The 23,360-nt window shown below is 45.4% G+C and overlaps 1 protein-coding gene across 1 annotated transcript in view; it reads right to left on the bottom strand.

The window, feature by feature from the left end:
- Window positions 1–15,856: 15,856 nt before the first annotated feature.
- LOC117364739 overlaps window positions 15,857–23,360 on the bottom strand; it is a 296,082-nt gene continuing 288,578 nt past the window's right edge. Inside the window, exon 12 of the mRNA XM_033954286.1 lies at window positions 15,857–16,666. The gene's annotated coding sequence lies outside the window, so the exon portion shown is untranslated. The remainder of the gene's footprint in view (window positions 16,667–23,360) is intronic.

Here is a 23,360-nt window from a genome sequence, read left to right as displayed (position 1 = left end):
CTTTCATCCAGCATCTCTCCCTCCTTCCCCACCACCCCAAGGTCCACCATCTCTTTCTTTTCCCAACTACCCTCCTATCCATTATCTTTATCCCCCTCCACACCATCCATTGTGTCCAACTTCTCTCCCTTTCTGTTCCTTCCCTCCCTAAATCCCATTGTCCATCATCTCTCTCCCTCCTCTATTTTTTAGACCCATTATTTCTTCCCCCCCCCCCAAGTCCAGCATATGCACGTCTCTTTGAAACCCCTTTTCCCTCCCTCCCACCATGTACTTCTACACCAGGGCCCCCCTCCCCTGAAGGCCTGTACCCCACCCCTGAAGGCTTGTCCCCCTAAAGATCTATGCCACCATCCCTGGCCTGTCCCCCCTTCCACTTCAGGTAGTAGAGACCAACAGCATGCTCGATTTTAAGAATAAATGGGATAAACATGTGGGTTCACTTCGAGGAAGTGCTTAGGGGGGTGGGTTATTTGAGTGGGCAGACTTTTTGAGCCGACAGCCCTTTCCTGTCATGCTCTTTTTCTTAGAGGCCTGTCCTCCCTGATGGCCTATGCCACCATCCCTGGCCTGCCCCCCCCTTTGAAGGCCTGGACCACCCCAAAGGACTGCACTCCCCCCGGGGAAGGTCTCCGTGTTCCCCCTGGCCTCCCCGCACTGTTTACCTTATAAGTGAAGCCTGCAGATGTCAGAGGCTGGATTGCAGCAGAGGAAACAGCCTCGAAGCAGTTTGCAAAGACGCTAGTACTGCGATCTGCTCTGCAGGCTTCACCTATAAGGTAAACTGTGTGGGGAGGCCAGGGGAGAAGCCGGATGCCAGGATGGGAAATCGGATGCCGGGGGGGAGGGGGAACCGGACGCCAGGGGGGAAGCCCACAGCAGCACATCCCAACTGACCCTCCCTTCTCGCCCTCTAAAGCAGGTGTGGTAGCGGCTGGCCAGCAAGAGCAGCGCTGCTGCTCCTGCTGTAGCGGGGGAGGGTCTGAATCGGGAAGCCTGTTTTTTTGGTGTTTAAAATCGATTCGAATCAATTCACCCGAAATGAATCGGTGAACCGATTCGAATCGTGAATCGGGCAGCACTATTGTGTATAAAACAAAAAAAGCATTGGGCTTTTTCAGGTCTACAGCTCCTCTATGGGAGATTCTCATTTGAACTGGGGAAACCCCCCCCCCCCCACACACACACACACACACACACTTTACCAATATCAGGGGTTTTGGTTTCAAGGACTGTCTAGGTGCCTGGATGGTTTAAAAAAAAAAAAAAAAGGGGGGGGGGATTCTGGGTTTAGCTGACTCTCCTGCTTACCTTCTTCCCAGGCTCAGCCACTGTAATTGAATGTTTGGGCGGCAGCAGCAATAACAAGGTAAGCCTGCCCCAGAAGCTGCCTCTCTGCAGCGACTTCTTGTTTCCAGGTTGGTCATAGGCTTACCTTGTTGCTGCTGCCTATCTGAATCTTCAGTTTCAACAGCTGGGCCTGAGGATGAGATAGGTGGGGGAGCTAGAGAGGTTGTGAAGTGAAGCAGTGTCAGAGGGGGTTTGAGAAGCATGGAAAGGAGAATGCTGAAGCAAAGAGCATGGAGTAGGGTAGTGCTAGATGGAAGGGGTGACAAACGAGAGGAGGTTGAAAGGAGAGGGGCATGTATGTGTGGCGGGGAGGTGGTGGTGGTTAGGAAAGAGAAGCACCCCTGGGCAGTGGCATAAGGGTGAGCAGCAGCACCCTCTTTTTAACTGGTGTGAGCAGCATGTCCACGTCGGTGTCTTCTCTCCCTTTGATGTCACTTCCTGGACACGAGTCCTGGAAGTGACATCAGAGAACATCGATGCTGGGGAGTTAAAAAGTTATGGGGTGTGGCAAGGAGACAGGGTGCTGCGACCTTACAAAGACTGCACCCGGAGTGGATTGCCCCACTTTACTATTCCACTGCCCCTGGGAGAGGAGAAAGGGAGAAAAAGCAGCACTAAAAGGGTACATAGAATGGGCAGGGGAACCAAGGAAGTGGGTGGTGGTGTGTCCTCTTTTTTTAGGAAAGTGATGCCTAAGCCATATGGTATAAGCTAACTTGCATGCAGGCAACCATGAGGTTTAGTTGTGCTCTGGGACTGCCTCAAGAGGCATATTGCCAAATGACTTCTCTGGCATTCATCCTTCTGATTCACAAAGCCTACTGTATGAAGCAGTGGCTGGTGTGTTCTTTTTGGGTTTGCTTTCATGGCTACTTTGTGCAGTTAACATCCCAGCCCTTATGATAGAGGTCTGAGATGATTGGGATGCTCTGTAAAAGGTGTTTACAATAAGTATTTGAGCATGGAGCCTAGAAAGGTGAGCTACTAGTTGCTAAGAGACATAACCCCTTCTACTGCATCTTACTTGGAGAAGCTAGCACCAGTAACTTACCAGCATCAGTGTCAACTACCATAACAGAGGATCCAGTTAGGGTTGCTCAGGGCTACCACTCCTTATCTTGAAGGGACAGGGCAAGCCATCTCAATAATGGCTTATGAACTTCTTTTAGGAAATTATCCAAACCTTTTAAACCCAAGCTAACTGATTTCACTACATTCTCCAGCAACAAATTCCAGAATTTAATTACACATATGAAGAAATACTTTATCTGGTTTAAATCTACTAAGCTTCATCGCATGTCCCCTAGTCCTAGTATATTTGCAAAGAGTGAACAAGTGATTCACATCTACCCTTTCCACTCCACTCATTATTTTATAGACCTCTATCATATCACTTCTGAGCTGTCTCTTCTCCAAGCTGAAGAGCCCTAATCACTTTAGCCTCTCATAGGGAAGTCATCCCATCCCTTTTATTGTTTTTGTTGCCCTCATCTGTACCTTTTCTAATTCCACAATATCTTTTTTGAGATACGGTGACCAGAACTGCACATAGTATTTGAGGTGTGGCCGTACCATAGAGCCATACAAGGGCATTATAACATTTTCATCTTTGTTTTCCATTCCTTTTCTGATAATTCCTAACATTCTGTTTGCTTTCTTGGGAGCTGCCACACATCGAGCTGAGGGTTTCAACATATCTTTAACAATGACACCTAGATACTTTTCCTGGGCAGTGACTTATAACACAGAAACCAGCATCACATAGCTATAGTTTTTTTGCACTTGCTCACATTAAATGTCATCTGCCATTTTGACGCCCAGTATTCCAGTCTCAAGGTCCTCTTGCAATTTTTCACAATCCTATTGCAATGTAACAATTTTGTCATCAGCAAATTTAATTATCTCACATTATTCCCATCTCTAGATCATTAATCAATAAGTTTAAATACAGTGTCCCAGCACAGACCCCTGGGGAACCCCACTATTTACCTAAACAAAAAGCTGTGAACTAAAAGGAAAACAGTATAATCATCTACAATGCTGTTGAAGGTAGGAAAAGCCTCAGAACCCATTAGGGAAGAATATTCCTTTAGAGAGGGTAAGTAACTTAATCTGCATAAAAACCTCCTTAACTTAAATGTCAGTATAATTAAAAACTGGCAATTGTACTCATTCACGGTTAGCTGTTAATCACATCCAACCCAGTCCTACAGTTAGTAGAGTTCAAAACAAGTTAAACTATCTTCAGCATGTTATGGCAGTGGCTCCCGTCCCAACTGACAACGGCCAAGCATTTTGCCTTGTGGCTGCCTCAGGGAAAGGGAGGGTAAAGCCTACAAAAAACATTAATTTGACATTACTTACTGTGCAAACAAAACAGCAATGTAGAACTTGCCATTTTCACTTCAGCACTGTTGTGCTCACAATGCCCACACTGAGAAGGATGCGTGGCATCTGACATCAAACAACAATTTGCATAAGCTTTCCTCATGAGACTCACAAAATCAGGGGTAAAGCCCTGAGCAGAAAGCCCAGAGGACCCTTCCAGGGACTCACTTTATCATCTCTTGGGTTCTGCAGAATCCATGTATCTGTTTTGCCAAATCGTTCCCAAGGGCTCCAGGAGGGATTTTTTTCCCCCTGACTAACGAGCCCTTTGCAATTCCTTAGCCCTAGAAGTTTGAGGGGTCTAAGCCCAAAACCCTGGACCCCTCACATGGCATAAGTGCAAGACTGGCATGATATATAGGGGTAAAAGGATCTGAGAGCCCATTTTATTCAATTTTAAGTAAAATCAAGAGGTTTTGAGGCAGAAGCTTTATAAACATTGGAGTTATGGTGCCAAAAAATGGCCTGGGAAAGCTACAGCCCTATTAGCTGCAGACTGCTACTGAGGGTCTGTGTCTTCTCCCAGGCAGAGCTGTCCCAGGAATACTGGGAGCCTCTTGAGCACTGAAAGCTTAATAATTTGATAAGAAACATGAAAATAAGATAACTTATCAGATCAGAAAGACACCTTCCAGCTCATGTGCAGAAGGAAAAAACTGAAGACAGTACAGACCACTGAGGAAAAAGGCAAAGATGAAAAAAGTGTGATTCCTTTTGCACAGCTCGCAGTTAGAGGAAGTTAGCCCAATCAGGACTCATGCCATGTGCACCAGAAGCACCTTTAAGTTAGAAAAGAACTGAAAAAGTACCAGAGTTCCTCACCTGCCAGATGATAAGACAAAAAAACATCAGTAGAGGCTTGGCAAATAGAAGTTACTTTTGAAACATCAGGTGTTAATGGTTAGGAAGAGTAGGGAGCAGGGAGTAGTGGAGCCAGTATTTCCACAGAGGACGGTCCTTTTGCAAAGGCTGGCAAGGCAGATAACATAGGAACAGAAGACTCTGGATAGTCCAGAGAGAAAACATGAAGGTGTCCAGATCCACTTTCTGGTAGTAGTTTATCAGTTGAGACCATTCTACTGAGAATGGACCTAGATTACCAAGGACCAATAGGTTCCTGAGCTTATCCAGGAAGGATATTGTCCTAGAACAGTGTTTCTGTAGGGATGGAGATCTGATAAGTTCTGATCCAGGTCATCAGAACACTGGCGTGGTCCACTCACAGGGCCTAGGTCGGTGTGCCGACCCGGCCTGCGCTCAGAACCGCCTGCGTGCAGACCCCGCCAGTGTTCTGATGCCCTGGATCAGAACTTATCAGATCTCCATCCCTACATGTTTCTCAATTCTGTCCTGGAATACCCCCTTGCCAGTCAAGTTTTCAGGATATTCACAATGAATATGCATAAACTTGATTATCCCAGGACAAGCAGGCAGTATATTCTCACATCTGGTTGATGTCATCCATGGAGCCCTGGTATGGACAGCTGCAAAAGTGCACTGTTACTTTAAGAACTATAGAAAGTTTGCATCTGACCGCACCACGCATATGCCTTGCCACCTGATGTAGGCACGCAGCTCCTCTGCTTAGTTTTCCACGGAACTAAGAAGTCATGCTTTCAAATGTTCGTTTAACCCTTTGCCTTCCCACTCGCAAGCTATTTTTTCTCTTCATTATATTCCCTTTTTCTCCCTTTGTTTCTTTTTCAAAAAGAAACAAACTATTTGGGAGTATTTCCCCCCCCCCCACCCCCCGTTTGTTGCTGTTTGGTGGTTTGACTGGCGGGGCCTCTTTTTTATCTCAGCCATTGAGGTCAATTTGGCTGAGGCAGTGTTTCCATCGATGTCTTGCGTGGTAATGGGTTTTAAAAAGTGCGGCCAGTGCCAAAGGGCAATTTCCATCACCAACCCTCACAACTGGTGTATACAGTGCCTGGGCCCGGAACATCGTATCAAGACTTGCTCTCGTTCCACTCTTCAAAAATGCACCATTAAGAGCTGCATTCTACAAGAGAAGTTGTTCGGTGTTAGCATGGAAAGAGCTGATGCATTGCTTGCATCGACATCGAAGCCCTGAATGTCAAAGACACCGATGTCATCCGATGCACCGACATCGACTCCGGTGTTGAAGGTCATCGCTCCTTCTGGTAAGCCAGCTAAAAAGCCACCAGCTTCCCAGATGGGGTCGGTCATTACGGCATTGACTCCAATCATGCCAACCAAGTGAAGACCCCCTATGCGACTCATTTCCAAATAGGTGCATCGTCATCCTCTCCAGAATGAGTTGCGGCACAGTTGGTACCGGCAACGAAGCCACAGGTATTGGTGCTTACTAGAGAATGACACGGGGAGCGATCCCCGCAGCGAACCGCTGCGTGGCTGCGGTTTGGCTGCGGGTTATGGTGACCTCATTAGCAAATCGCCGCAGACGCGGGGACAAATCCTTTCACCGCCCGCAAAAACGGTGAATAGATTTGTCCCCGCAGGCCAATGTCCCCCCTTCTAGGAACCGCTATTTACCTGTGTTTCACCGTGCTCCTCATTTGTCAGATCAACTCTTCCTGCCAATAGAACCCGCCCCCCCCCCCCGACGATCGCCCTCAGCCCTTCATGCCGACAGAACCAGCCCTCCCCAACGATCGCGGCAGGAGGGTACCCATCCCCTCCTGCCTACCCCAACAGCCCCCCCGACGATCGCAGCAGGAGGATATCCAACCCCTCCTGCCAGCTCCCCAACAGCCCCCCTATGATCACTGGTAGGAGGGTGCCCAACCCCTCCTGCCGGCACCCCCAACGGCCCCCTATATCGCCAATAAGAGGGTGCCCAACCCCTCCTGCCGGACCCTCCCCCAACAAACCCCGCCATCCCGAAACACCACCCTTAGTCTTACTTTCCAAGTTGGACCGGACAGCTCCTCGCTCGTCTGGCCAGCAGGCCTGCCTCCGTCCAAATGAGGCGGGCCCGCCCCTCCCCTCCCCTGCCTAACCCACAGGATCCTAGGGCCTGATTGGCCCAAGCACCTAAGGCCCCTCCTATAGCGGGAGTGGCTTTAGGTGCCTAGACCAATCAGGCCCTAGGATCCTGTGGGTTGGGCAGGGTAGGGGCGGGCCTGCCTCATTTGGACGGAGGCAAGCCTGCTGGCCATACGTGTGAGGAGCCGTCCGGTCCAACTTGGAAAGTAAGACTAAGGGGGTTCCGGGGTGGGAGGGTTCGTTGGGGGGGGGTCCAGCAGGAGGGGTTGGGTACCCTCCTGCCGGCGATCTTAGGGGAGGCCATTGGGAGGACCGGCAGGAGGGGTTGGGTACCCTTCTGCTGCGATTGTCGGGAGGGCCGTTGGGGGGGGGTCTACAGGAGGGGTTGGGTGCCCTCCTGCCGTGATCGCTGGGGGGAGGGGAGACTTGCAGCCATAGCCGCGGTCACTATGCTAATCACGGCAGGGAGATCTTTGCCGCGATTAGGTACAGCGGCCGCGTCTACTTACCATGTAGGCTAACATTGTAAGCATTTAAAGTACATGTCGTGTTTGTTTTTGCATTGCTAGCCCCAGGGGTGGTGGAAGATTAGTGATTGAAAAACTGTATGAAAAATAACTATTTTAAATTTAGTGATCAAAATGTGTCAGTTTTGAGAATTTATATTAATTAATTTTTTCTCTGCGTGTTTTGTTTTTGTATAGTTATTAACTAATATTTAACTAAGTTTTAAAGTATGTTTCCTTTATACGTAAATAAAGAAAAGTATATAAAATCGTACCCGTTTGAGGCTTTTATGTATGCAGCGGTGACGGTGACGGGGCGGTGAATGGGGTTGCAGTGGCGGTGACGGGGCGGTGAATGGGGTGGCAGTGGCGGTGAAGGGGCGGTGAAGGGAATGGCGGTGACGGGGCGGTGCAGAGGATGGTGAGACGGGGACGGGGCGGTGACGGGGACCAATTTTTTCACCGTGTCATTCTCTAGTGCTTACCTTTAAAGAGAAGCTCGATGCTCTCGTGCAGAGTATGGGGATATGTTTCAGCTCATTACCCCAACACCGACTCCTCCAGTACCGGCCCAGCCTGAGCATCAAGCCACACAGGATGCTGGTACTGCCACTGCTGCATTGAGGCACCATTATGGCTCTCAACACATCATTCAGCTATGCATCAAAGCATTGTGCCTCCAGACACCATTCCAGTTCGTCGAAGCATCCTTCATCTTCTCCTTGACGTTCTCAATCCAGAAAGTTTTCTTGTAAGTCCAAGCATGTTGCTTCCAAACATCCAGAGAAATGTAAACATTCTACATCACCTTCCTTATTGGACCGACACTGTTCCAAGCGGCAGCATCGTTTTCCATCACTGCTCATCTACAATTTGTAGACTGATCTACAAATGGATTACAATATGGACGTTTCTCATTCAACCACAGAGCCTTCTCTCTGTTGAGCCACAATCTCCATCTAAGACTCCTCCTAGAGAAATATCCCCTACACTACAGAGGCTTTCCTTTACTCACTTTCCCCTACACTACAGAGAGGCTTTCCTTTACTCACTTCATCAGTTGGGTAAGGATCTGTCTGTCAAGCTGGAGGCAGATTCCAAACAGTGCTGAATTTTTGAAGACCATGGACTATGATCAGCCTAAGGAACTTATTAAACTTCCTTTGCATGGGATATTGAGAGAAACCCTTCATAAAAATTGGGACTTTCTGTGTTCCTGTTGCTCCCAGGACTCTCTACCAGATTATTCCTAGTCCAGGTTTTGACAAACCTCAACTGTTTCATCAATCTATAGTGGTGGAGTCCACACTGAAAAAGTCTACCCCATCCAAAGTTTATGCCTCGGTCCCACCAGGTTGAGAGGGACGTACGATGGACAGATTTGGGAGACGTCTTTACTAAAACTCCATGTTGGCAAATCGAGTCATTAATTTCACATGCTACCTGAAACATCTGGTAAAGTAATTACCTCCCTTTCAAAAATATCTTCAATCTCACCAAGTGAAAGATTTCTGGCACATTGTTTGCACCCTTACTTAATTGAGGCAGTTCATGGTTCAGTCTGCTTATGACGCCTTGTAAGTTGTCTTCCAGGGCTTCTATATCTGTGGTGATGAGATTAGCCTGGCTCAGGGTTGCCAACATGGATGTTAACCTCCAAGACCAGTTGGCTAACATCCCTTGTCTGGGAGATGAGCTTTTGGAGACTCAATGGAGAATACTACTCAAAAGCTCTCAGCACACAAAAAATATTGGGATTCTTTGCTTAAACCTAAATCCAAGCCTGCCTTAGTGAGACCATTCAAACCGTCTTCATATCAGAGGCGTTTTTCAGCCAAATCTTCTGCTCCATCCAGGCCACAGCAAAAGAAACTAAAGCAACACCCTCAGAAACATCAAGTGTCTGCTCCAGCTAAATTGACTCAGTCTTTTTGATGGGTTTCTCGAGAGCAAAGTTGCAATTCAGTAACATCAGCCTCTCCCTCAATCGGAGGTTGTCTCCAACTTTATCTCCATTGGTGGGAGTTGATCACCTCAGACCCCTGGGTTCTACAGATCATTCGAGAGGGTTACTCTCTTCATTTCCTCACTGTTCCTCCAGATCATCTTCCAAGAGAGTCTGGTTTGAACCCTCACCAGTCCTCCCTTCAGGAAATCAATTCTCTTCTCCTGAATGCCATCGAGAAGGTTCCTGCAGATCAGAACTGAGGATTTTACTCCTGCTATTTTCTAGTCCCAAAGAAGACAGGAGGTCTATGACCTATTTTAGATCTCAGAGCCCTCAACAGATTTCTTGTCAAGGAGAAATTTTGAATGCTATCTCTAGCCACTCTATATTCCCTCTTAGCTCAAAACGATTGGCTATGCTCTCTAGATATCAAGGAAGCCTATACTCATATCCAGCTCATATCATATTCAGTTAACAGGCAGTATCTCAGATTTCAAGTGGCACATCGCCACTATCGGCCTGGCATCCTCTCTAAGAGTCTTCACCAAGTGGCTGGTAGTGGTGGCAGCAGCCTTGAGGTCTCAGGGCCTTTAAGTCTTCCCCTACCTGGATGACTGGCTCATCAAGGATCCTTTGTCTCAAGGGGTGATCTTAGCAACAAATCAGACTATATTATTTATTCAGAACTTGGGGTTCGAGATCAACTTTTCCCAAGTCACAACTTCAACCATACCACTTAACTTTGGGCATTCCTTTCTCAAGAACATCAGGATTCTCTAATACAACTTTGTCATCGGATCACTCAGCTTCAGTCAATATTGGCCAGGCGCATGATGTTTCTTCTAGGGCACATGGCTTCCACAGTCCACGTGACTCCCTTTGTGAGACTTCATCTCTAGACGCCTCGACGATCTCTGGCTTCACAGTGGTCTCAGGCAATTGACCCACTCTCACAACACACCGTGTCTCTTCAACGATCTCTTCTGTAATGGATGAACTCTTCCAATATTTCCAGGTCTTTTATTTCACATCAAAAAGTTTTAACCACGGATTCATCAACCTATGCTTCGGGAGCTCATCGGGAAGGCCTTCTCACTCAAGGTCACTAGTCCCCCAGAGAACGCTTTCACATCTATCTTTTGGAACTCAGACAGATTTACTATGTTCTCAGAGCTTTTCAACATTCAGTAGTCAATCTAGTCTGCATGGACAATCAAGTTGCCATCTAATATAATAAAACAGTAATCCACACATGTGCACTCCCACCTGCGTGCGTCTGTTTTCCATGAGATGTAGGACACCTTAGGTAGGAGTGCGCATGCGCGCTTACGTCACCAGCCGCCGATGCATCAAGCCGGGACCGCAGCCAGCCGCCGATCTACGTTCCTCCAGTGGGTGGGGGGGTGTCTCGGAGGAGAGGGATCGCGGCCGCTCAGCGCCCCCACCGAGGAGCCCAGCAACTTTCTGCCCCGGCTCTTAAACTGACCCGAGTCCTTTGCCGCCCCTCCCCTTCACTTCCTGCGGGCCTGACTACCTACCCGGCGATTCAAGCAGTGTATGCAGCAGTCTTCACACGCTGCTTCGGGCCCTTCTACTGCCCTGATTTGCTCTGCTGCATCTATGATGATGTCATCAGGGACGTGCCAGAGTAAATCAGGGCAGTAGGACCCGAAGCAGTGTGTGAAGACTGCTGCACATGCTGCTTGAATCGCCATGTATAGTCGGGCCCGCGGGAAGGGAAGGGGGGCGGCAAAGGACTCGGGTCAGTTTAAGAGCCAGGTGTAGTTGAATCACCATGTGTAGTTGGGACCGCGGGAAGGGAAAGGGGGGTAGAGGAAATGCTAATGCTGTTGCACAGGGAACTGGTGTGGGGGGTGGGAAATGGAGGGGGAGGGGATGCAGCTTTGGACAGACAGAGGGAGGAAGGGAGACAAAGAAAAGAAGAGTAACACAGGGGCAGGTGCACAGGGAACTGGTGGAGGGGGAGGGAAATGGAGGGGGAGGGAATGCTGCTTCAGACAGAGGGAGGGAGACAGAAAGAAAAGAAAGACACGGGCAGGGAGATACACAGACAAAGGGGGCCAGGGACAGAGACAGGCAGACAGCGGGAGTCGTGTCAGGAGGGGTGCGGGATGTGGCAGGGAACTTTTCCAATGGGTGCAACTGGGCGGCTGTCGGGACCTCTGATCAGGGGCAGAGCAAGGTAAGTGTATCATAGGGCTAAGAAGGAGGAAGGGGGGGGGAGAAAAAGGAAGGGATGCCTACTGCTGAACAGGGGAAGAAGGAAAGAGGTGCTGATGGACGGGGGGTGAAGAAAAAGGAACGGAGGCCTAATGTTGGACAGGGGGAGAAGGAAAGAGGTGCTGATGGATAGGGGGGAGTAAAACAAAGGGAGAAGGGCTGCTGCTGCATAAGGAGAGCAGCGAAGGGGTGGTGGTGGACACATGGGAGGTAAAAGGAAGGGAGAATGGACAGGGGGAGCAGGGGGAGGGGTGGTGATGGACAGCCAAGGAAAAAGAAAGACAAAGAAAGAAAGCGGCTAAGGAGAAAGAAATAAAGACAGACACACACACATATATTCTAGCACCCGTTAATGTAACGGGCTATAAGACTAGTGTACTATATAAACAAGCAAGGAGGAAGAGGGTCTCTCCTCTGTCAAGAGATAGATCTGGCTTTGGGCAATTGCTTGCAACATCTTTCTCAAAGCAATCTATATTCATGGGGAACAGAATTTCTGAGCAAACTCAGCAGAATTCTTCAACCTAATGAATGGATGCTCAATTCAGCAGCTCTCCATCCCATTTTCTCTCAATGGAGGACTCAAGTGGATTTGTTTGTATCCCCTCACAACAAGTTGCCCCAGCTCTGTTCCAGACTGTACTCTCATCGCCTGGAGGCAGATACTTTTCTTCTGGACTGGATACACAAGTTTTTCTATGCATTTCCACCCATACCTCTCATTCTCAGGAGTCGGCCACTATGATACTTATAGCTCTTTGGTGGCCCAGACAGCCTTGGTTCTCCCTTCTACTTCAACTCAGTATCAAGGAGCCAATACCTCTGCCAATTTTTCCATCTCTTCTCACGCAGTCACGGTTCTCTTCTACATCCCAGCCTTCAGTCTTTACACCTAACAGCTTGGTATCTCTTGAGCTGAGTTCAACTGATTTTCACCTTTCTCAGCCTGTTAAACTCATATTGGAAGCTTCCTGAAAACCAGCCATTCAGCAATGTTATTAGCAAAAATTAACTCATTTTTCTGCTTGGTGTCTTCTTCATCACCAGGATCCCAAATCCATCTTGGTTTCCTTAGTTTTGGATTATCTCCTGCATGTCCAACTCTGGCCTCAAATCCACATCCATTAGAGTCCATCTCAGTGCTATCACTGCCTTTCACCAAGTAGATGTTAAACCTCTTACTGCTCATCCACTTATCTTCAGATTAATGAAAGGACTTTTCAATGTCAAACCACCTCCAGTGGTTTGGGGTCTCAATGTAGTTCTCGCTAAATTGATGAAGCCACCATTTGACCAATGTCTACAACTCATCTCAAATTTCTTACTTAGAAAGTTGTTTTTCTCATTTCTCTCTCTTCCAGAAGTCAGTGAACTTCAAGCGCTAGTGATGGATCCACCATTTAGTGTTCCACCATGACAAGGTTGTGCTTTGCACTCATCCGAAGTTCCTTCCTAAGGTCGTCATGGAATTTCATCTCAATCAGTTCTTCCAGTATTTTTTCCCCTCACTCTTTCAGGAGAAACAGCCCTTCAAACTCTGGACTGTAAGCGGGCATTGGCCTATTATCTCAACAGGTCAAAGCCACATAGGACATCTCAACTTTTTGTCCCCTTACAAGTTGGGTCATCTTGTTTCCAAGAGAGCGATTTCCAATTGCTTGGCTGCATGCATCTTGTTCTGTTATGCTCAGGCTGGGCTACAACTGAGGAGTCTTGTCACAGCCCATAAAGTCAGAGCTATGGCAGCTTCAGTAGATTTTCTCTGCTCTACCCCTATTGAGATAAGTAAAGCTGCCACTTGGTCCTTACTTTCACCTCACATTACTATCTGGAATCTTTTTCCAGAGATGGGCACTTCAGCCAAGCAGTATTGCAAAAATTTGTTTTCCTAAAGGCCAACTTTCCCCCTCATCCCATTTTGGTTAGCTTGGAGGTCACCCATATGTGAGAATATGCTGCCTGCAGTTACTTACCGTAACAAGTGTTATCAGGAACAGGCAGATATTCTTACAACTCACCTACCTCCCCTGGTTGGCTTACTGAACTAAGGAGCCATGTGCTTACGTTGGGCGGGAAGGCATGTGCGGTGCGGTCAGTCACAAACTTTCTCAAGTTCTTAAAATGCTGGAGCACTTATGCGAATGTCTGTACCAGGGCTCCATGGATGATGTCACCTATGTGAGAATATCTGCCTGCTGTCCCTGGATAGCATCTGTTACAGCAAGTAGCTATGCTTTTGCATGCACTGCTTCCAATATATGCAAATGTTTTGTGTATTCATTGTGGATATCCTGATAACCCGACTGGCATGAGGGTACTCCAGGATTGAGTTGAGAAACACTGCCCTAGAATATACACAACCAGTTTCTGTTTCCTGTAGTTTTCTTGTCGCTCCAGAATAAAGGCAGCGATGGGTCCAGGAAATTCTACAGTGGATGTTACAATCCCAGTGGTGCCCATGCCTCAAGAATGGGGCATGCAAAGGAATTTCATCCACTTTGTTAAAAAAAAAAAAAAAAAAAGTGAACAGGTATCTGCAGATTCCCAAGGTTTGGATGGAGACCTTGAGCTTAGTCATAGTGGTTAGACAGGGAAGTCTTTGAACTTGTAGCTTAATTGCACATCCTGATATGCTAGAGCCATTAGAAATGTATTTGTTTTGCATTATTATATTTGTGCTCTGTCACTTGGGCTGACAATAACACCAAGAAAATTTTCCAAGGTGATGGTAGTGGTGGTAGCAGCCTTAAGCAATGCAGATAGCTTAGTGCACCCTAACTTGGACAATTGACTCATTTGAGCAAAATCCTTTCAGAAAAGCGTGAGTTTTGCCCTCTAGGGTTTTTTAAAGTACTATTTCTTATTATTGTAAACCACATTGCACATATGAGTGATTTATAAAATACAATAAACCTTAAACCTTCTCAGGAATGATAATTTCTGCATTGAGCTGGTACTAGGGTTACCACTGGCTCTAGAAAAAGGATGGACATATCCAGATTTAATTTCCATTGAAAGCAATGGAGGTAAGGAGGACAGATGGAGATATCCGGGTTTTACTTCCATTAAAAGAAATGAAAGTAAAAGCTGGATATCTCAATCCGAGCTTTGCTGGAGCCATATAACCCTAGCTGGTACCTTCTTCACCTTTGCACACAAAAGTCTTTATCTCTATGGCTAGTATAGTGAGCTATGAAATGAGAAGAGTCGGCAATTGTGAGCACACAGTGTAGAAGTTGGATAAAATTGATTTTATATCCATGGGTAACTATTCTGAGGAACAAACTGTTTCCTCTAGCTCAGTGATTCCCAACCCTGTCCTGGAGGAACACCAGGCCAATCGGGTTTTCAGGCTAGCCCTAATGAATATGCATGAGAGAGATTTGCATATGATGGAAGTGATAGGCATGCAAATTTGCTTCATGCATATTTATTAGGGCTAGCCTGAAAACCCAATTGGCCTGGTGTTCCTCCAGGACAGGGTTGGGAACCACTGCTCTAGCTGAGTGGGAGTCCTCCAATTGCATTGCTGCCAGTAGTAGTGCTTTAATATTGTTTTCAATCATTAGAGACAGGCTTATTCCCTGGATTCCTGCAGTTAGTTGTCCATCACTATTGAAGTGATTGTGAAAGAGCAACCCCCCCCCCCATCAAACTGGCAGGACTCCTGCTCAGCTTAGAGGGAACAGTGTAGAGCAGGGATCTCAAAGTCTCTCCTTGAGGGCCACAATCCAGTCGGGTTTTCAGGATTTCCCTAATGACTATGCATTGAAAGCAGTGCATGCACATAGATCTCATGCATATTCATTGGGGAAATCCTGAAAACCCAACTGGATTGCGGCCTTCAAGGAGGGACTTTGAGACCCCTGGTGTAGAGCATCCAGGTTACCAAATCTCCCTGAAGATAAGTATATGTCATCCTCCCTAAGTAGTCAAAATCTGGTGTTGTTTTAGGGCAGGGATGCCCAAGTCCAGTCTTTGAGATCTACTGGCAGGCCAGGTTTTCAAGATATCCACAATGAATATGCATGAGAGAGAGATTTGCATACCAAGGCAGTGCAGGCAAATCTCTCTCATGCATATTCATTGTGGATATCCTTAAAACCTGGTCTGTCAGTAGATCTCAAAGACCGGATTTGGACAGCCCTGCTTTAGGGGTTATCCAATTATGTGGAGATTGTTTTCTTTCCATGGCCTTTGCCATTAAATAAAACATTGCTGGGAGGGGCAGATCAAAAGGAAAGGGGATGGGCCACTTTCCTGTGGTTACAAACAAAAGTTTACATTATATACTACTACTTATATTGTACCTGGGGCAAAGGAGGGGTTACGTGACTTGCCCAATCATAATGACCTGCAGTGGAAATTGGTGGTTGGTATTGTGTGCATTGTTTTCCTGTATAGTTATTTCAATAGAAAAATTATTGACAGAAAACTGACTTGATAACCCCTAAACAGCAATACAATGGTCTTTTATTTGTTTCACAGTACCTTTGATCTTTTCTCAGTAAACATTTTATCTCACAGATGTGATGCATTTGTAGGTCATTCATGAACATCACAGCTCAGCAACCATTCAGTCAGGCCATTCTATTCATACTCATGACTACAACAGTTCCGGACATCACTTTAGGAATCATAGGTGGAGCAAATCAGTTATATTCCACACTCCTGAAGTTGAGCCATAGCAAGATGAGCCTAGTACTCAGCTGGAAAAAAATATGAGACTGGCCTGCACATTGGGTGAGGATTTGTAACTTCTGAACAGCAATCCTAGAATTTAGCATGGCTCCTTGACTTTTCTTACCCCAAGCCTTTTGGAATCTTTACCTAGAGGGGAGTTAGAATGGGTTTTGTAAAGTGGGGATACCTCTGACAAACTGGTATGGAAGTTGGCTTTTTGTGGCAGTAGATTGTAAAAGGTGGATTTAGCCAAACCCCAATCTGTGTCCTTGTTGATTCTGAAGGAATTATTATAGAAGGTAGAGAAGGGCAGATAAACAGTTGTCATCTGATTTTCAAAATTAATGGGAGCTAATCTGGGCATGGAGTCATGATCATGGGGTAGTGGAATAAGACATGGGAATCGTAGAAAATGATGGCAAGTACACTATATATCTTTTCCAGCCTACCCATCAACTACTAAATTCTTGTCCTTTCTTCTCTCTTAGAGATCCTTTGTGCTTGTCCCATGTCATCTTGAATTCAGATAGTCCTTTTCTCCATCAGCTCCATTGGGAAGCCATTCCATACATCCACCACCCTATTCATAAAGAAAACAAATTCCTTACATTACTGCTGTCATCTACTCCCTTTACCTTACGTCCCCTCATTCCCAAATGTTTTTTTCTCAATTGAGAGGCCTATCTCCTATGCCTTTGTCACAGAGATGTGTGTATATCATCTCTCTCCTGCATTTCTGCCAAAGTATACAATATCTTAAGTCTGTCTCGTTATGAAGATCATTGACCACTCTGGATTGGCTCCATCCCATTTATCTTTTTGAGGTGTGGTTTCCAGAATTGAGCAATACTCCTGCCATGTGTTTGGTGGGGAGGTTAGGGAGTCATGGGCATCTTGAGGATAAGGTTGGTCATTGGTCCCTAGAGCAAGAAACAGATCTTGTAATCTTTCTGGCCAATGTTTTCAGAAAGGCAGTCGCTAATATACCACTATAGCAAAAGAAAGGGGCACCTCAGGTTTACTTATAGCCACTGTCTGCCTCTGGGTACAACAGCACTGCAAGAAGTGTATGCAGCACCATCCACATGTTGGAGAAATAGCATGAACTTCTCGCTCTCTCCCCATCCCACCCCTAAGTGCTGCTAGGGCATTTGGTCAGTTTGATGCCCAAGAGTCCTATGCCTACAAGTGCTCATGGGCTCTCATCCTTTGAAAGACTTGTCTGGTCAACTGCTAGAACATGTTTGTCTCTTTTGGTCACATCTCTGCTAGAGCTTATGGGTGCTTTGAGGAAATGTGTTAGGGTGTTATCAGAGCTTTTTATGCCTAGTTTTTTGACAGTTACAGAGAAAACCATTAGGACAGCAAGCTTGACAGCCTTTATTCATAGTTTTCAGTGAGGTGTTTACTTTGTGGATAGCACATCTGAACAATACCACAAATGAAAATACTGAGGCATTAGGATCAGCTACATCCCATCAGTGCTTCAACCAAAAAAATCAACACTTACATGACTGCATGAAATGCTGAGAAACTCCTTTAAAACCTTCACAGAAATACAAAATTATTTTGTACAAATATAGCAAAGTTATACAACTGTAGCAACAGAACACAAATAGGTGACCAACAGAGCCCCAGCACAGCCACTACCCAGGGTTCATAAAAAAGTCTTCAGGAGGTCCAACTGAGCATGCGTGTGCCCAACTCAAATGGATGCACCTTCAGATTTAAAGGGGTGGGGGAGTAAAAGCTTCTACAGGCAGTAGGAAGGATATACCATATTTACTCAAATATATACCAAAGCGTTTGGGCCAAAAAAATGTCCCATTAATGGGGGGGAGAGGGTGTCTCGGTTTATAATGGGTAATGTAATGTAATATAAAAACCAAGTCTGCCTTGGAAAGTATGACATAAGACAAGAGATGGATTATGCTTGAATTTCAATAGCAGAGAGGAATCAGAGGATATGCATACAGAAAACCCTCTCCCCAGTAAAGGAGAAAAGCAGCTGATAGCCAGCTGTATGATCTGAGTCTAGAACAGTAAAGCACAGTTACTTACCGTAACAGATGTTATCTAGGGACAGCAGGCAGCTATTCTCACATATGGGTGACATCACCCATATGTGAGAATAGGCTGCCTGCTTGTCCTGGGATAATGAGATTGTATTGTTGAGTTGCATGGTAAAGACATCAAATGAGGAGAGATGCCCCACTTTCAGACAACCGCCCCCCAAGGCTGAGACTATTCATGTAGATGTTTGACCCTGTTCAGTATAGCCAGCAGACTGTTTTTTCCCCAGAAGGTATGTGGCATGGCTGGTGGCCCACTGCCCTATCACAACTGCTTTCAGACACAAGGAGTAGGAGCCCATACACCCCTGCTTGTTGAGGTAGTACATGGCAACTTGCTTAGATCAGAACAATTTGGGTCAACCAATTTCTGAAACCTATAGAGAATGTTCCATAGTACCCGCTGCTGAATATCATGATCAAGCTGTGATCTTGGGTACGAAGCCCATTTACAGGAGCATCCTAGACCAGGTTGGCTGCATCTATGGTCAGAATTTTCTGGGGAATGAAAGACTCTGAGTCAAAACTGGTACAAATTATCCACCAGTGAACAGATTGTCATAATGGTGAGGTGAGTGAGATAGCATCCTTCAGCAGTTCTGTGGCCCAACACCACTATAAAGCCAAAGGGGACCAGCTACCTCACAGAGCTATGTCATGGATATGACATGTTCAATAGAGGTCATGTGACCTAACAAACTCAATAGCAATGACATGCTAGTTACTGCAAATACAAATGATGGAAACAAGCATAACTGGCCTGATAAAAATAGGCTTAAACTTCACCTGTACCTAACAAGGCTCCAATGTACGCCAAGTTGTGCACTGGGAGCAGATGGATCTTTGGGTAGTTTATTACAAATGCTGGTAGCTCCAACAGCCAAATAGTTCTCTGCATTGATGCCTGAACACCTTCCCTCAATGTGCTCTTTAGCAGCCAACTGGCTAGATTGGGAAAAATGCCTTGTAATATGTTGCAGCATTGCTACATAAACAGTCTAGGGGTGAACACAAGGGCAAATACTGGTAGTTGTGTATTCCTACTCGAAATCCAAGATAGCTCCTGTGAGTTGGCTGAACCTGGAAATAGATGTAAGCATCATTTAAATTCACGGAACAGAGCCATGTTCCTGAAATGGGAAGAAAGGGCCCAGGGACATCATCCTGAACTTTTGTTTAACCAGATTTGTTCAGAGACCTTAGCACAAAATCTTCAAGTCTTTCTGCACATGAGAATTACTTGAAATAAAATCTCATCTCCTCAGAATACAGGCTCAACCACATGGGCCTTTAAAAAGGGAAGAGAATTCCTCTGCGAACACTTCCAGCTAGCAAGAGCTGATTTTGAAGCTGTTGCTGGGCAATTTGGAAGGGGCTGACACTGAGGGTGTTACCCATTAGTCTGAGGTTACAAAGGGCCACTTCCCTGGAAAATAAATTCAGTCTCCATCTGCCCAGATCATCCAGAATAAGTACTTTGGTCATCTAAGCGCTGTTGGATCCAGTCAAAATCTCATCCCTTGCTTAAAATTGGGAGCTCTCAGATTTCTTACCCACTGTTGCTGGGGACAGGAACATGAGGTTTGAGCCTGCTGGGGATGGCAAATCGAGGAAGTGAACCTATATATTTGACAGTAGGGGGGACTCTTCCAACTTCCAAGTTTATTAATAAATTTGATAAATCGCCTATTAGAATCACTAAGCGATGTACAAAATCAAAAATAGAGTATAACAAAAAGAAACAAACATTTAACAAAGTACTTTTGTCAAAAACAAACATGAGTTGGGAAGGAAAGGATCAAAGTTACAATTTTCTGGTTGGGGTAGAAGAAATGGGAAAAAACAAAAGGATAAGGGGAAGTAAACCACAGCACAATTTGGAATCTCGCTAAACATTTAAATATTAAAAGCATCTTTAAATAAGTAAGATTTTAAAAGTTTTTTGAATGTTATAACATCCTTTTCATTTCTAATATATTGTGGCAGGGCATTCCACCATAGAGGTCCCATCACAGAGAATATATCTGCTCTTCTTGTACCGATAATTTTCAAAGAGGGGATTGTAAGAAGGTTTTGACCCGAAGAGCGAAGTGAACGTTGGGAAGTGTGAGGTATTAATAGTCTAGATATGAATTGAGGTTCGTCGAAGGCTAGAGTTTTAAAGATGAGCAGTATTATTTTAAAGGTGATTCTATGACCAATTGGGAGCCAGTGAGCATCTATTAGTAACGGTGAAACATGATCGTATTTCCTAGCATTATATATTAATTTAATGGCAGTGTTTTGAATCAGCTGAAGTCTCCTTTTTTCTTTCTGTGTGATGTTAAGGAGAAGAGCGTTGCAGTAGTTAAGTTTTGCTATAATTAATGAATGGATTAGTATCTTAATGGAATTAGGGCTCAAAAATTTGGCTATTGACCTGATAAGACGTAGTTTGAAAAAGCAGTTTTTAACAGTGAGAGAAATATGATCATGGTAGAGCAGTTTGTTGTCGATTACTACTCCCAGGATTTTGACTGTGGGGACTAGATTTAGTGGAGTATTATTGAGAGTAAATGGGTTTATCAGAGTTATGTCTTTTCTCCAAGTAAATAGCACAGATTTAGTCTTTTTTATGTTAAGAGCCAATTTGTTTGTATTAAGCCAGTTTTGTATTGTTTCCAGTTTATGATTAATGAATATAATTTTGTTATTGTTTTCTGGATCCAAGGGGTGTATAAGTTGTATGTCGTCAGCATAAGAGAATGGAGTAAAACCTATGGATGGAGAAGGCCAAGAGAAAAAAACAAAACAGCCCAACACCATGATTCCCTTAGGGTGGCAAACTATTACATTATATTACATTAGTGATTGCCATTACCTTGCGGTTCAAGGCAGATTACATCCAAACTAAAACAAAATTAATTCAAAATTTGAAGGAATAGAATAAGCGATGACATAGAATTTTTAAGGTAATATATATTGGGTAAAGAGTTACCAAAGGGAAGTGGAGGTCTTTAGGAGATAAGAATAGGGTAAAATTATGGGTTTTAGATAACGTTTGGTAGATAAAAGAGTATTAGAGAGATCTAAGGGTAAATAGAGTGTTGGATATTGGGTTGGGATTGGTTGTGCTAGATAGTTTTTATGTGTTTTTTGAAGAGTATAGTTTTATGTGTTTTTTTGAAGAGTATGGTTTTAATGTCTCTCCTGAAGGCTTTGTAGTCTGTAGTCGAAGATAACAGAGTGGTGATTTGTCTGTCCAGTTTAGCTGCTTTGGAGGCTATCATTCCACCTTGTCTCCAAAAAGATGATGGTTAGTACTGGTTCTAGTTATCCCAGGACAAGCAGGCAGATATTCTTAACGTATGGGTGACGTCACTGACGGAGCCCCGGTACGGACCTTTTTAACTAGAAAGTTCTAGTTGGCCGCACCGCGCATGCGCGAGTGCCTTCCCGCCCGACGGAGGAGTGCGTGGTCTCCAGTTTCTTCGTTTCCGCGGAGCGAAGAAGACGCATGTGCTTTCAACGGCCGTTGAAAACTCTATTTTTGCCTTCCCGCTCGCGATTTTTTGATCCCTTTTTGTTCTATTTTTTGTCTTTCGACTTACTTTCCTTTAAAAAAAAAAAAAAAAACCTCGTGTCTTTTTTCTTTGCTTTTTGCAGCCGGCCCCGGCGGGGCCTGTTGTAATCATCCAAGCCTCCGGGTTTGATTTCGCGGAGGCCGTGTTTCCCTTCATGCCCCCTCAACCGGGCTTCAAGAAGTGCCAGCGGTGTGCACGCCCGATCTCTCTAACTGACCCACACAACTGGTGCCTTTAGTGTTTGGGTCCTAGGTCTGAGACATGCATAAGAACATTAGAATTGCCGCTGCTGGGTCAGACCAGTGGTACATTGTGCCAGTAGTCCACTCATGCGGAGGCTCTCTGGTCAAAGACCAGCGCCCTGAGACCAGCCCTACCTAAGTACATTCCAGTTCAGCAGGAACTTTGTCTGCAACTGCTAACACCTAAGACAGAGAATCTGGACACATCAAAAGTTGCCTGAAGAATGTCCTTTTTCAACACTCCTGCTTAGCTGCAAACTGGTGAGATTGCATGGCCTGCTCTAGAGGCAGAGTACCCACAAGCTCTAGCACACTAAGTTTTTCAACTAAATGCTTGTGTAGAGCTAATAGGACTGGATGCAGGAAATGAGCATCAAGCTGTGAAACACTTTTCTCCTAAATGACTTGTGTACAAGCACCCCTGCCTGGGGAAGATGAGGTATTGGGTCTTGAGATTCTGACTTTTAGGAGCAGATTTGAAAATAATGGAATGATGCAGAAGCTGTGGCTTCTCAAATCTGGGAGTCTTCTGGACTTTATTAAGAGAAAGTCCCCCTGCTTTGGACCAACTTGCACTAATACGTGGGTCCTCCCAATTCTTCATCTGTGCAGGTTTAAAGATGTTGCTCACAGGAACTATCAAAGCTTCCTTTCAAGGGAAGCCATAATCAAGGACATCCAACATATCAGCACTTGGCTCATCCTTGATTTCAAACTTAAAAATAGGATGGCCTCTTATTTCTCAAAACATTGATGAAAGAGCCCTTCTAGGCAAGACCTTCTCCTGCCCTGTGGCAGAGGTCTGAGTTTGTCTCATACCACTGAAAATGTGACCAGGCTCCAAGTGAAAGCACTAAGACATGGGCTCCTTTCTCTCCCGACAGGCTAGAAAGGAGCACTACATTGGTCTGAGGCCAATTTCAATACCTGACAAGGAATCAGCATCAATGAACACCCAACAGGACATGGGTCTCCAGGATAGACTGGAAAAGCATCATTATTAGCAGCATCCTTAAAATGCCTTGCATGTTTCTCAAGTACCAGTGACATCAGTGTCCTGGAACTCCTAGCACTGTTCCTTGAAGAAGACCAATGAGGATGATGCAGAATAATTAGAAGTCCTCAGTGTGAGGTCTGATGATACTTAACCAAAGCAGGTGCTACCAGAACCTAACTTCATGGCATACCTCAATATTAATGCATCTCCAGTGTAGTGGAGCTCCTGAAGCCATAGAGTACCAAAGCCTTCAATATGAGCACAAAGAGTGAAAGGACTTATGGTCAGTGCCCAGACAGGTTAGGCACACATCACACAGATATGGTCCTAGTATAGTCTATGCACCACTTGAGCCCACTAGAAGACTTCTTTGACATCATGGGGAAAATAACCAAAACAA

Source organism: Geotrypetes seraphini, chromosome 8, assembly GCF_902459505.1.
Source record: "Geotrypetes seraphini chromosome 8, aGeoSer1.1, whole genome shotgun sequence".
In the NCBI taxonomy this organism is placed as follows: Eukaryota; Metazoa; Chordata; class Amphibia; order Gymnophiona; family Dermophiidae; genus Geotrypetes; species Geotrypetes seraphini.
The sequence above is the reverse complement of the archived record's forward strand: the minus strand, read 5'-3'. Positions and strand labels throughout refer to the sequence as shown.